The following is a 12,454-nucleotide window of genomic DNA, read 5'->3' as shown; positions in this document are numbered from 1 at the left end:
TTTCGACAAATATGAGATGTTCGCCGGGTGGGGTTTCCCTCAAGCTATCGATTTGCCGGTCAACGAGGGTAGGTGCTCTGCCTCGATGGAACAGCCGCTTAATCACAGAACAAAGGGCATCCAGACATGTTTATTTCTGTCATAATATAGGACGTCCTAACACGAGACAGCTGGCAGCATTACTAGCATATAATTCACCACTGTCTTTCATTACACTCCGCGTTCTTCTAACGTAATAAATCATTTTATCTCAAATTGATACTTCATGAGGAAGTATATATTTCTTTGGTGAGTAACCGTGTAATAGGCACAATCCTTTCCGCGTTGGGAGTTATTATGCATTAAAAATGGCTTACTATATAATTCATATCAAACAAACTCAGGCAAATTAAACAATTGTTTGAATAGCTATGCAGAGATGCAGTTTGTCCACAACCAGGAACACAACAATGTCTGGGCCTGTTACTCCACATCTTAATGTTTTTGTTGGTTAAAAGCAACTACAGTAAAAATAGTGCAACTTCCAGTGTTGCTGTCCCTTATCCGATCTCTCTTGCTGAATTCACCGCGGCGATTACACGTTGTGGAGGCGGGGACTCTTCAAATGACTCCTACCTTTTACGCCACAAGGGGGGAGATTTCAAAACGAGTCGTTTTTGCAGGGTGAAAACAATAAATGCTCTTTTTGGGCTGGAGAGGAATTTTTGAATTCTAAAATGTACAGTATGTTTTTTTAGTGCAATGATGTGTTATCTGTCAAAATTAGGGGACGACCGATAGTGGATTTTGACGATACCAATAACTAAGGTGGGGGGAAAAGGCAGATAACCGATTAATTTAGATTTGGTGCATAATGCAGAACTTTTAACTATAAACAAGCCTGAAATACACCGGGGACTCTTATTTTAAAAAGAAAGAGACTTGGCTACATTGCAATGCTCTGCAGTATATGTAAGAAGATTTTATAGCCTTTATATTCACCAGATGAACAGTTTTGTATAGTTTTTTATGAATATATAGTTTATACTATGTAAGGAATAATTGATGACGGACCGTTGAATTGTTTAAAAATAATGCACATCCAGGGGCCTGGGTAGATCAGTGGTAAAAGATGCTGGCTACCACCCTTGGAGTTCGCTAGTTCACTAGTTCAAATCCCAGGGCGTGCTGAGTGACTCCAGCCAGGTCTCCTAAGCAACCAAATTGGCCTGGTTGCTAGGGAGGGTAGAGTCACATGTGGTAACCTCCTTGTGGTCGTTATAATGTGGTTCGTTCTCGGTGGGGCACGTGGTGAGTTGGGCGCGGATGCCGCGGTGGATGGCGTGAAGCCTCCACACACGCTATGTCTCTGTGGCAACGTGCTCAACAAGCCACGTGATAAGATGCACGGGTTGATGGTCTCAGATGCGGAGGCAACTGGGATTCATCCTCTGCCACCTGGATTGAGGCGAATCACTACATGACCACAAGGACTTAGAGTGCAATGGGAATTGGGCATTCTAAATTGGGTGAAAAAACAAATTATGCACACCCAAGGTAGTAATGTGGTCACGACGCTGTGTGCATTATTTTTCAACAATTCAATGGGCCAGAGTCAATTATCTCAAGACATTTTCTGGTTTTCATCCCTAAAATTCTCTTATGAGAGGAACTACTTCCGCCACAGATTCAGCGTCTTACTTTTAATATAGCTCAAGCCTTCGTTGCTAATTCGAAAACGTACACGTTAGAACTAGCAACGGAGGATTGCGCTGCTTTACTCGAGGACATACTGGAGTAATGAGGTTTTGTGTGTGCGTGTGAGTTTGTATTTGAGGGATCGAAAGTGAGGAACTCAGAAAGTGAGATATCTCGCATCTGGGATTACCTTTTTTCTCGTCAGAAGTAACATCACTTCAAAATGTCCAAGATGCGTGTCGCCATATTCCCGTTATAAACCTTAACAAATGTTTTTTCATCCCCACTGAGATGCAGGAGTGCGCTGACATGATGACTCTCACGTGTATGTTTCGGCCTTAAGTGTGTGCATTACACGTATAATGTCTGTGTGTCCACGATTGTGTGTGTGTGTGAGAGGGGGAGCGCGAGGGTTTTTCCCACAGATATTTCAGATTATATAGAAACTGTTCAACTGCTCAAGCCTTCGTTGCTAATTCGAAAACGTCACGTTAGAACTAGCAACGGAGGATGCGCTGCTTTTCGGCATAGGAGTTAAAAGGTTGTGTGTGTGTGTGTGTGTGTGTGTGTGTGTGTGTGTGCGAGCGTGTGTGTGTGTGTGCGAGCATATGTGTGTGAGCATGTGTAAGTGCGGGGGAGATGAGGGAGCACGAGGGCTCTTTTTAACCAAAATTTAAATAAATGTAGGATATTTTAGACATTGTTTTGACATTCTTAACTGATTTACTTTAACCAATGTCATTGGTTATTTTGTTGTGGTATAACTGAAATAACTGAAATAATTTGGCGAAGTAATATGGAACCGTAATGCAGTCAAGACCTGGAACTACTTCATAGCCGTGTGTCTACTTGAAAAATAATTGCACACCTTAGAACGTCTGTCAACCAATCAGAATCAAGCATTCAACAGACCCGTGGTGTATGTATATATACATACATACATATATATATATATATATATATATATATATATATATATATATATATATATATATATATATATATATATATCACCAGATGAGGTTTATTGATGAGCAATAAAAAAACTATCTGCAACTATCGGTATAGATTTTTGCCAATAACCGATAGTTCTAAAAAGTGACTACTGGCACCGATTAATCGGTACAACCGATATATCGGTCTACCGTTAGTCAAAATATCAAAGACAAGTTGATTCCTCATAACATGACCCCTTTAAATGCTGTAATGTCAATTCTAGACATTTGTATGGGGCGAGAAAGAACTATAATCTCCAGTACTGGCAATCTGCCGAAAACGGTTATTTAAAATCAACTTCCACCTGTTTGAAGTGTGGCTGTGACTTCACCAGGAAACACTAATCAATGAAATCAGATCAAAGGAGAGGGGCTCACACCTGGGTCCACATTCCCTCAAGGATTCATTTTCACCCCTGTGCGCATGGATCAGAACGGTCCAGGAACTAAACTTAAACCGGGATGCAAATCCCTGGACACCATCGGTCAATTCCGGTGAAGAAGGTAGCCACGAAGGTTACTCACAGCTCACAGCTGTCCTCGGGAGCTTGAATGTGGGTCACTTTAATGGATCATTGTTTGACCGCCTAAGGGGCCAAAGGTCACTATACGGAAAAGCCTTTGTTTACAATTCCAGAATAATAAACAGACTAATCCACAATATTCTCAGCGAGTCTACTTACGTATATTTCGCAAGATGGGCGGAATTTCCGGTTGGCTAGCGGAAGTGGGATTGGTTGGAGTTTTGTGTGTAGCCGGTCTCTGCTTGCTTGCGTGTCATGCGGTTAGATTCTTGCTTTTTAAATGTTGTAAGATGTCTTAAAAATTTCCCGAACAATGTGTGCAATTAATGGTTATCCTAATAATCAAGCAAAGCAAGACGTTTTGTCTAAAACAGCAATGTTATGATCAGAAACCACTCGCAAAGCACAGTGCTCCGGTCCCAGATGCTGCTTCTTACATCGGCTGCCTACAGAAGGATTGACTTAGGTACATCTGTTTGAAAAAGCTTGGAATAATTTGTTTGTGTGCTCTTTTCACTTTATAAGCAAGAAGTCAAGAGTGGGGATTACTTATATTATCCACTGTTACGGTCCAGCTGCGATAGACATCCAGAAACAGAGTGCAATGAATTACATATAAACAATATTATTATTGTGCTAACAGGTGTGTATACATGTGCTAAAAGTTCATTAGACATTTTTGAGAGTTTGTTCATTTCTATTTAGCATCTTTTTTGTGAATGCTTCACATGTTTTGAAATGACATTATTACTGAGGATAAAAAGGAACAGTGTTTTTCCTGAACTGTCTGTGAGTAGTGACGATGTTTTCAACTGTTTTCATGCTGTGATGCTAAATTAATAATTCTACAGTGAAAGACCATAATTATTAGATGAGACATGTACAGTAGTGATTTTTTCTCCCCAATTTGGAATGCCCAATTCCCACTACTTAGTAGGTCCTCATGGTGGCGCGGTTACTCGCCTCAATCCGGGTGGTGGAGGACAAGTCTCATTTGCCTCCGCTTCTGAGACCGTCAATCCACACATCTTATCACGTGACTCGTTGTGCATGACACCGCGGAGACTCACAGCATGTGGAGGCTCATGCTACTCTCCACGATCCACGCACAACTTACCACACGCCCCATTGAGAGCGAGAACCACTAAACGCAACCACGAGGAGGTTACCCCATGTGACTCTACCCTCCCTAGCAACCGGGCCAATTTGGTTGCTTAGGAGACCTGGCTGGAGTCACTCAGCATGCCCTGGATTCAAACTCGCAACTCCAGGTGTGGTAATCAGCGTTTTTACTCGCTGAGTGATGTTTTATTACGTTTGAAATGAACTGTATTCTAATTGTATTTTATCCGAAAAAACGGCAGCATGACAGTATTATTGCTTGAGTCCTGTAATACACGAGCATCCTGCTGTCTAGACCTCCCCTGTATCTGCAGTAAGTAAATAATCTCAGTACAACAAACTCTTCAGGTTCTGACTAGATTCAATATATGCTTTAAAATAAACAAAATTATCTCCAGTTCTGAAAACATGTCCAAATCTACAGCTGTGAAGGCGTTAATAGGCTACATCGCTTTTCAGGTTAGTCTGCTCATGTTCTTCCATCGATGGATAAAGACTCAACAAAATAACTAAAATGCTTATATATATAAAATCGCCAAAGGCTGCACAAATATAAAAAACAATTTTTTGCCATGAGTCCTAACTCAAAGTACCTCAGCTTCTCAGTTATTCAAATATGACTCCAATTCTATATTTTCCGGTGTATATGAGCTTCTGTTGCTAATCCATTTTCAGCTCCGGGGAGACGAGGAAAGATCTGCAGACAGCTTGTATAACCTCCCTGACCCCTAACAGCTGATAACTGTTTATCATTTGGTCAAACTAGCAGTGGGCACACCGTAGACCAACAGACACGCTAATGTATAGTTTCAAACATGTGTCCGTGTTATGACTTCACTCTGTGGTGATCGAATGAGAGATGTGTTTCATCTGGCACACTGACAAATGAAAACAGACTGGTTTCAGCACTCCAGACAAAGATCCAGGCTTTGTAGAACTTGAACGACTTAAACCAAATTTAAAATAGCAAGTGCGTGTCTCAGATTGCTTAGATGAGTATAGATGAGGACATTCTTGTCACAAATAAATCATGAGAGGCAAAACAAACAATGAACCAAGGACTGCTACTGTAGTCATACAACGTCTATCATTACCAGGGGCGTAGCAGTCATTTTAAAAGTGGGGGGGACACAGCTGTGAGTAGGTGGCTCGCACAGACCCAACACTTACAGTGCAGTATTAATACATTACAGTATATATTCATATATAGGTATTATTTACTTTTAATATTTGTAGTATTTTAAAGATTCAAGTATTGCAAAATAATTGCAAAATTTAGCAGAATTAGTTGTAAAAATAAAGGGCATCTTGTGGAGCACTTGCTTCTGTTTCACACATGACAATAAAAGACCGAGCACAAGCTGGTCCTGAATAAATTATTTAATCATTAAAATAATGACAACTGTGCATGTGCACAATTTTATTTTTTTACTCTGTACATTGTGGGATTTAAATGGTGTGTTTTGACTACGTTCACCAACATTAGTTCAGATCCATTTAATGATTCAGTGACCATTTCTGATGATGTCAGAAGGTGACAAATGAGTGTCTTGTGTGAAATGAGTTAGTCAATGAAACAACAATCAAAAGAACATTTTAATCCTTTAAAGTTTTAAAGTTTTTATGTCTACAGACCTACAAAGAGACTTTAGAGGTTTTATGCATTATAAGAACAAAGCAAATCTATCATTTCTCTACAGTTTGTGAGCTGCTGAGCATGACTTTTATCAAAAGACAACAATAATTGTCTTATAATAATCATTATAATGAGTTTCAATAACGTCTGTAGGTTTTCATGTATAAAAAAGCATCTCTACATATCTATTCACTTCAGTGAAAAGCGTAAGTGCTCTAAGATCACAGCAGATCTTTCTTATTTCCTACAGTTTGCCAACACAGAGGTAAAAAACAGGAGCTGATATTAAAAATAGCTTTACATATTTAACACAGATCTAGTAATCTGCTTAAATTGGCAAAAACAACCGATCAAACTATGACCTCACAAACATAATGTAAAAAGCATCATGCACTGATATAAACTCCACTTACAATGTGTGTTTTAAAGAAGGATCGCCTTTGTTTTTTTTCTGCAGTGCATTTCATGTAATGCTGCCAATCAAGAATGATATGCCGATAAATAACTCTCGTTTGTGTGTTCCTCATCTCTAGATTATTAATTTAGATCAACATCAATGCTGATAAAAAAAACATGGATAAATGAGCATTGTTGAAAGCAACTTTGTAGAAATGAATGGAGCCGTGCTGATTAGACTGTCTGACTGACGGTTTATTACATAAGGGATGTTTTGGCTCATGAAACTCACCTGTGATTGGCTGGATGGTCGCTCAATCAGCCCAAAGTAACAAAACGCAAAGAATACCGTATACACATCCACCATTTGGACTGGGTATGGGTTTAACTTGGAAAAGTGTGGGGGACAAAAATCACCTTTTTTAAAGAGTGCAGGGGACATGTCCTCCACGTCCCCTGTGGCTGCTTCGCCCCTGATCATTACCAAAAGATCAGAAATGACAAAAACAAGACATTGTTTAACTTTTGTTGAGATTTCTTGGTTGATAGATCTAAGAAGGCTGGATCAATTTAACCAGCAATAGTCTTTTTAATCAAAGTGCCGCCCTGTCACCCGTAGCCAATCAGAACAGACTGAAGCAGTCCCCAGAGATCATCATCAATCGACAATATTGACTGATGTCTTTTAACGCAATCCTGTTGAATAAATGCACATAACTTCAAGAATGATCTCATCAATTCAGAGTCTGGGGGACGGAACTTCAAGTTCTATCAAGAGATTATGGGAGAAAGATTTAAATTTGATACAGGAGGAGGGAGTTAAAAAAAACACATCAAGTCTGCATCTAGACACGTAAGGGTGCGCCTTATGCAATTCAAGATTTTACATAGATTCTATTGGACCCCCTCTAGATTGTATAGGCTTGGTCTTAAAGACACACCCACCTGCTGGCAATGCCAATCAGAGGATGGAGACATAACCCATGTCTTTTGGGGGTGTGTTAAGATCCAAGAGTTTTGGTTGAAGGTTCAGGGTGTCATATGTGATGTTTTGGGTATTCTGGGTGATGGGACGGTCATAAATTTGGAGGACAAACACATAAAAAATTGGGTCCTGACCCAGTATTATGATTGGCAGGCAGATTATTTTAAGGGGATGGAAGTCAGATGGGGCTCCCTCATTTCCGGAGTGGTGTGCGGAGATGGGGAGGGTGGCAGCTTTTGAGGAGATGTCGAGCAGAGGGCTCGGGGTCCAAGATTTGTTTGCTAGGAAGTGTGGCAGGTATTTGGTGTTTTTGGGGGACTCTCGGGGAGGGGCTGTGGAAAGAGAGGTTTAGTTTCAATTATATATGATTATTATCATGGTGGGTGTGTCTTTAAGACCAAGCATGGGGTGGCTGTGGCTCAGGTGGTAGAACGGGTTAGCCACTAATCGCAGGATTAGCGGTTTGATTCTTGGCCCACATGACTCCACATGCCAAAGTGTCCTTTGGCAAGACACTGAACCCCAAGTTGCTTAACCCCATGGCAGCACTGCCATCATTGGTGTGTGTGTGAATGGGTGAATGAGTCACAGTGTCAAGCACCTTGGAACTGCTAAGGTTAAAAAAAGGTGCTATATAAGTGCAAACCATTTACCATTATATACATATTGTGTGTGTGTTCTGTTTGTGACCACAGGGGTGTTCACTGGGGGTTGGTGATTGGGGAGAGGTAATAGTGGGGGTTAAATGTTGACTCAACGTACATATGTTGTGTTTTTTCTTTATTATATGTTTGAGTCAATAAAAAATGTTAATTGAAGAAAAAAAAAAAAAGAACGATCTCATCATACATTGCTCTTATTGTTACGACTACATCATCTGTTTATTTACCCCAAGTGTCACACACACATGCACACATGTTTGTTTTCTCTAGCAGTGGTTTGACATGTTGTTTTCAGACACCTTGTTCAAAACTGTTTTACATCAATTCACATCATTTTCTTGCAATTGTATCAATGTACTAGTAATTGGGTAAACAAGTGAACACAGTGCAACTACATTAGCACAGACAAGAGTCAACTGCTGTATATAATGAAGGTAGATTTTAACTGAAAACTTGAACTACATTTTCCTAAAGGTCAGATCGAGGCAAGTTGTCACACGTGTTTCATATGTCATAATTGTATGCAATTTATTCATGACAATTTCAGTGGATAACAAGGGTTTGATATTAGCCTAATTTTCCCCTTGAGGTCCTATTATTCTGTTTGTAATGTTTTCTTGCACAAAAAAATATAATGCATTATTGCATGACCTCTACACCCCATTTCACCCGTAGTACATCTAACAACACAATGCATTGTTGCTGTTTGCTGCTTCATAAGTGTTTTAATGTTTATGCTTTACTGAAAAATCATTAAAGACTTTAATATGATATTTACTGCAAAATATTCACTGGAGTTAAAGGAGTGACAACTAGCCCCGGTTTCCCCTAGTTGTTGTTGTTGTTGTTGTTGACTGTTCACATTCAGCGTTTCGGTTTAAACTGCTATATTTTATTTTTTAATAATCATGTATTCTGTCTCTCCTGCTCGACTCTTACTGTCTTTAGCCAAAATAGGCATTGCATGTCGCTAAACTTGTAAATATCCGTGTTATGCGTGAATTATCTTTCTATTTTCAGCACCTTGGACAAGAGCGCGCGTTTTTTCGCGCACTGCTGACCTTTGACTAAAGAAAGTGACGCGACGCTCCGAAACTAACGTTAACGTCGCGATGATGTTGATGTGCTTTGTATTTGACCATTAGTCAGTTTAGCGTTAACAGATTCGATTTGTGTCGTCAGAACGTTAAGACTGAGACGTTTTAATACCGCTTTATCAAAACCGACATTACCGGATTTACTAACCGGCGTTCAATGAATCGATTTTAAACTCTTTTGAGCGGAGAAATACCCTCGATGAGGCAGATCTGATTTGTTTATAATAACGGAAGCGTTCTTGAGAGTCTAGCGTTCTGCAAACTTGCAGCTGCGTTCATTGTAAACGCGTCGCGTCCCAGCCGTTAATAGGACGCGTGCGTGCGTTCAAAAACAGCTAGACTGTTCGCCACAGAACCGAATAGAAGGCAAGAGTCTCAAAAGAACTTATCTTTTACTTCACAAATAAGTTACAGTCCTCTGAAACAAGAACGCATCCGGTGCGAACGCAACCCCACAGCACGCGCGCAATGAACGCCTGTTACTGTAAACCAGACGCACGCGCAAACACGCTCAGCGTCTGAAAGCGTTCAGACCAACAGATATCTGACCTGATAAAAGACCTGTGCGTTTGGCATGCATCTTGTGAAGTTTTGCGTTCTCAAAAACCAGAGAAAAAGATAGATGTCTCGCGCGTAATAGCGTCATAAAACTGGATACTTTTGCGAACACCGCATTCATAACAATAGAGAATTACAGAGAGTTATTTTTAAACAAACAGCCATACTATTGATAGAATTACTAATTAGTCTATTCCTTTTTCAACCGAGCTATTGCGCGTTTCCTCTGTTCATTTAAGACGAAAAATCACTTTAATTGCCGTGCAAACTAATTATTGCACATGCTCAGCTATAATTTGCAATAAAGCATTACTTAATACTTTGCTTATTTCTGTTTTGTCTAATAGATGCAGGATGTCCAGTAGGCAACAGAATGCATAATTAGCCTACTTGCAAGGTAAAAGATGAAAACAATTGGGTTACTTACATGTGAAACTTCTCTTATGTTCAGCTTTATATTTCAAGGTGTTCACACATTCCCTCTGATCAACAGAAAGAGCCACAGTAAAGCCATGATGAAAATCCCCAGCAGTCCAAATAAACGCTGGAAAACAAGTTGCGCATTTACTGTTCCAAGTTCAGATTGAAGTGAATCCACACGCGCATTAGACATTAAACAAAATTAAATTCCCTCTTCGCATCACGCTGAATGTCTGTGCTATCGGTGTGCCATTTATCCTAGATTCCCACTGACAGACATTATAGAGACTCCAGCAGCACATAAGTTGTGTCTGTCATGTAAAGCAGTGCTCGTTCTCTTGTGCAGAATCAGTCTGAACTGATCTGAGTGCAGCTGTGAGACTCTCACATGTTCCTCCTCCTCCACGAACACCATCTGCTCCAGCCGCTTTAAAACACACTTTGTTTTGGACAAAATGTGAATGAAGCTTCACGAACTGCATTATATTTTGTCATAGCCTACATGAAGTGTGTTTGAGTTTATTTATTGATTCATATCTGGGCTGGATGGAAGGACAGATGCCCCCCCGCCCCATCGCTTTTAACATTGCATTATGTATATTTTGTTCAAAATAGGCAGAACTTCAGTGTCAGTATGACATTTGGTGTGTTTATGGCTCTTTTTTGTGTTAAAAATACGTAGACTGAATTAGCCTGACCTAATTTTTTATAAACTGGAATTTACCTGCCCAGTTCATACATGCAACTGCAATACACAGTATATATATATATATATATATATATATATATATATATATATATATATATATATATATATATATATATATATATATATATATATAACTTATAAAATACAATAAATTAGATAAATTGCATTAGATCACTTGTGTCGACCAAACATGAAAATGCAAAATAAATATGACAATAAATATGTCTATGAACTTTACTTCAATGCTTTGGGAAATGATCTTGTAGCACCATCTGTCGTTTAGAGAGGATTCTTGCAGACGAGGCTTCTTCATCCTTTAAACCTATTGATGCGCATGCCCATTTATAAATAAATAAATAAACAAATAAATAATGAATGAACTATTTTGAAAGCTTCTCACACTTTCAAAATCTCATATTATAAATTATTATATATTTATATTTTAAATTGTATTTATAATTATGAAAACATTATGAATTTGCAGTAGCAGGGGCGTAGCAGTCATTTTAAAAGTGGGGGGGACACAGCTGTGAGTAGGTGGCTTGCACAGACCCAACACTTACAGTGCAGTATTAATACATTACAGTATATATTAATATATATGCAGGGTTAGGAGGGTTACTTTTGAAATGTATTCCACTACAGATTACAGAATACATGCTGTAAAATGTAATTTGTAACGTATTCCGTTAGATTACTCAAAGTCAGTAATGTAATCTAAATACTTTGGATTACTTCTTCAGCACTGGTAGATTTTTTTTCACTTGTTTTGACTATAAAAACTCTGTCAGTACAGTAAGACAAAATACACATGTTAAAAATACATTCTCTGAAAAACCGAAATATCTTATGCAGTGTTGTTTCTAAAACAACATAAATCAAATTGATCTTGTTTTAAGGATTTTTAGATATTTTTACAGGAATATCAAGAATATGATTTTTGCCCTAATATCAAAGATCTTACTAGAAAAAAAGAAATTATGATCCAACGTGAATTTTCTATGATCGTGCCTGGTAACATGTGCATGTAAAATGGCTAGAAATAGCATTTTAGCTTAGCGTAAAGCTGACAATTTACACAAGGTTTATTTCTATTTCTGCTGCTCCAAACTTACTTCAAACGTACTTCTCTGTCTGCTCGTATGAATGTAACACATCATAAGAAAGTGTTTCACCGCTGTTCAAATGCACTTTGGATCGCATCATTTATATGTATAAATGTTTTCCATCTGAAAGGACTAAATATTAAATGAAACAAATGACAATAAAATGCAAAGTAATCTCTTCAGTAATCTAAATACTTTTTGAATGTAACTGTATTCTAATTACCAATGATTTAAATTGTAAATGTAGTGGAATACAGTTACTTATATTTTGTATTGTAAATACGTAATCCCATTACATGTATTCCGTTACTCCCCAACTCTGTATATAAGTATTATAATAATATATACGTATTATTTACTTTTAATATTTGTAGTATTTTAAAGATTCAAGTATTGCAAAATAATTGCAAAATTTAGCAGAATTAGTTGTAAAAATAAAGGGCATCTTGTGGAGCACTTGCTTCTGTTTCACACATGACAATAAAAGACCGAGCACAAGCTGGTCCTGAATAAATTATTTAATCATTAAAATAATGACAACTGTGCATGTGCACAATTTTATTTTTT

At 38.5% G+C, this 12,454-nt stretch overlaps 1 protein-coding gene across 1 annotated transcript in view; it reads right to left on the bottom strand.

The window, feature by feature from the left end:
- LOC127434613 (sodium channel protein type 4 subunit alpha-like) overlaps positions 1-10,121 on the bottom strand; it is a 175,406-nt gene extending 165,285 nt beyond the window's left edge. The window contains exon 1 of the mRNA XM_051687455.1: positions 10,080-10,121. The gene's annotated coding sequence lies outside the window, so the exon portion shown is untranslated. The remainder of the gene's footprint in view (positions 1-10,079) is intronic.
- Positions 10,122-12,454: the final 2,333 nt, after the last annotated feature.

Source organism: Myxocyprinus asiaticus, chromosome 44 (genome assembly GCF_019703515.2).
Source record: "Myxocyprinus asiaticus isolate MX2 ecotype Aquarium Trade chromosome 44, UBuf_Myxa_2, whole genome shotgun sequence".
In the NCBI taxonomy this organism is placed as follows: domain Eukaryota; kingdom Metazoa; phylum Chordata; class Actinopteri; order Cypriniformes; family Catostomidae; genus Myxocyprinus; species Myxocyprinus asiaticus.
This window is presented reverse-complemented; position numbering and strand designations above follow the sequence as displayed.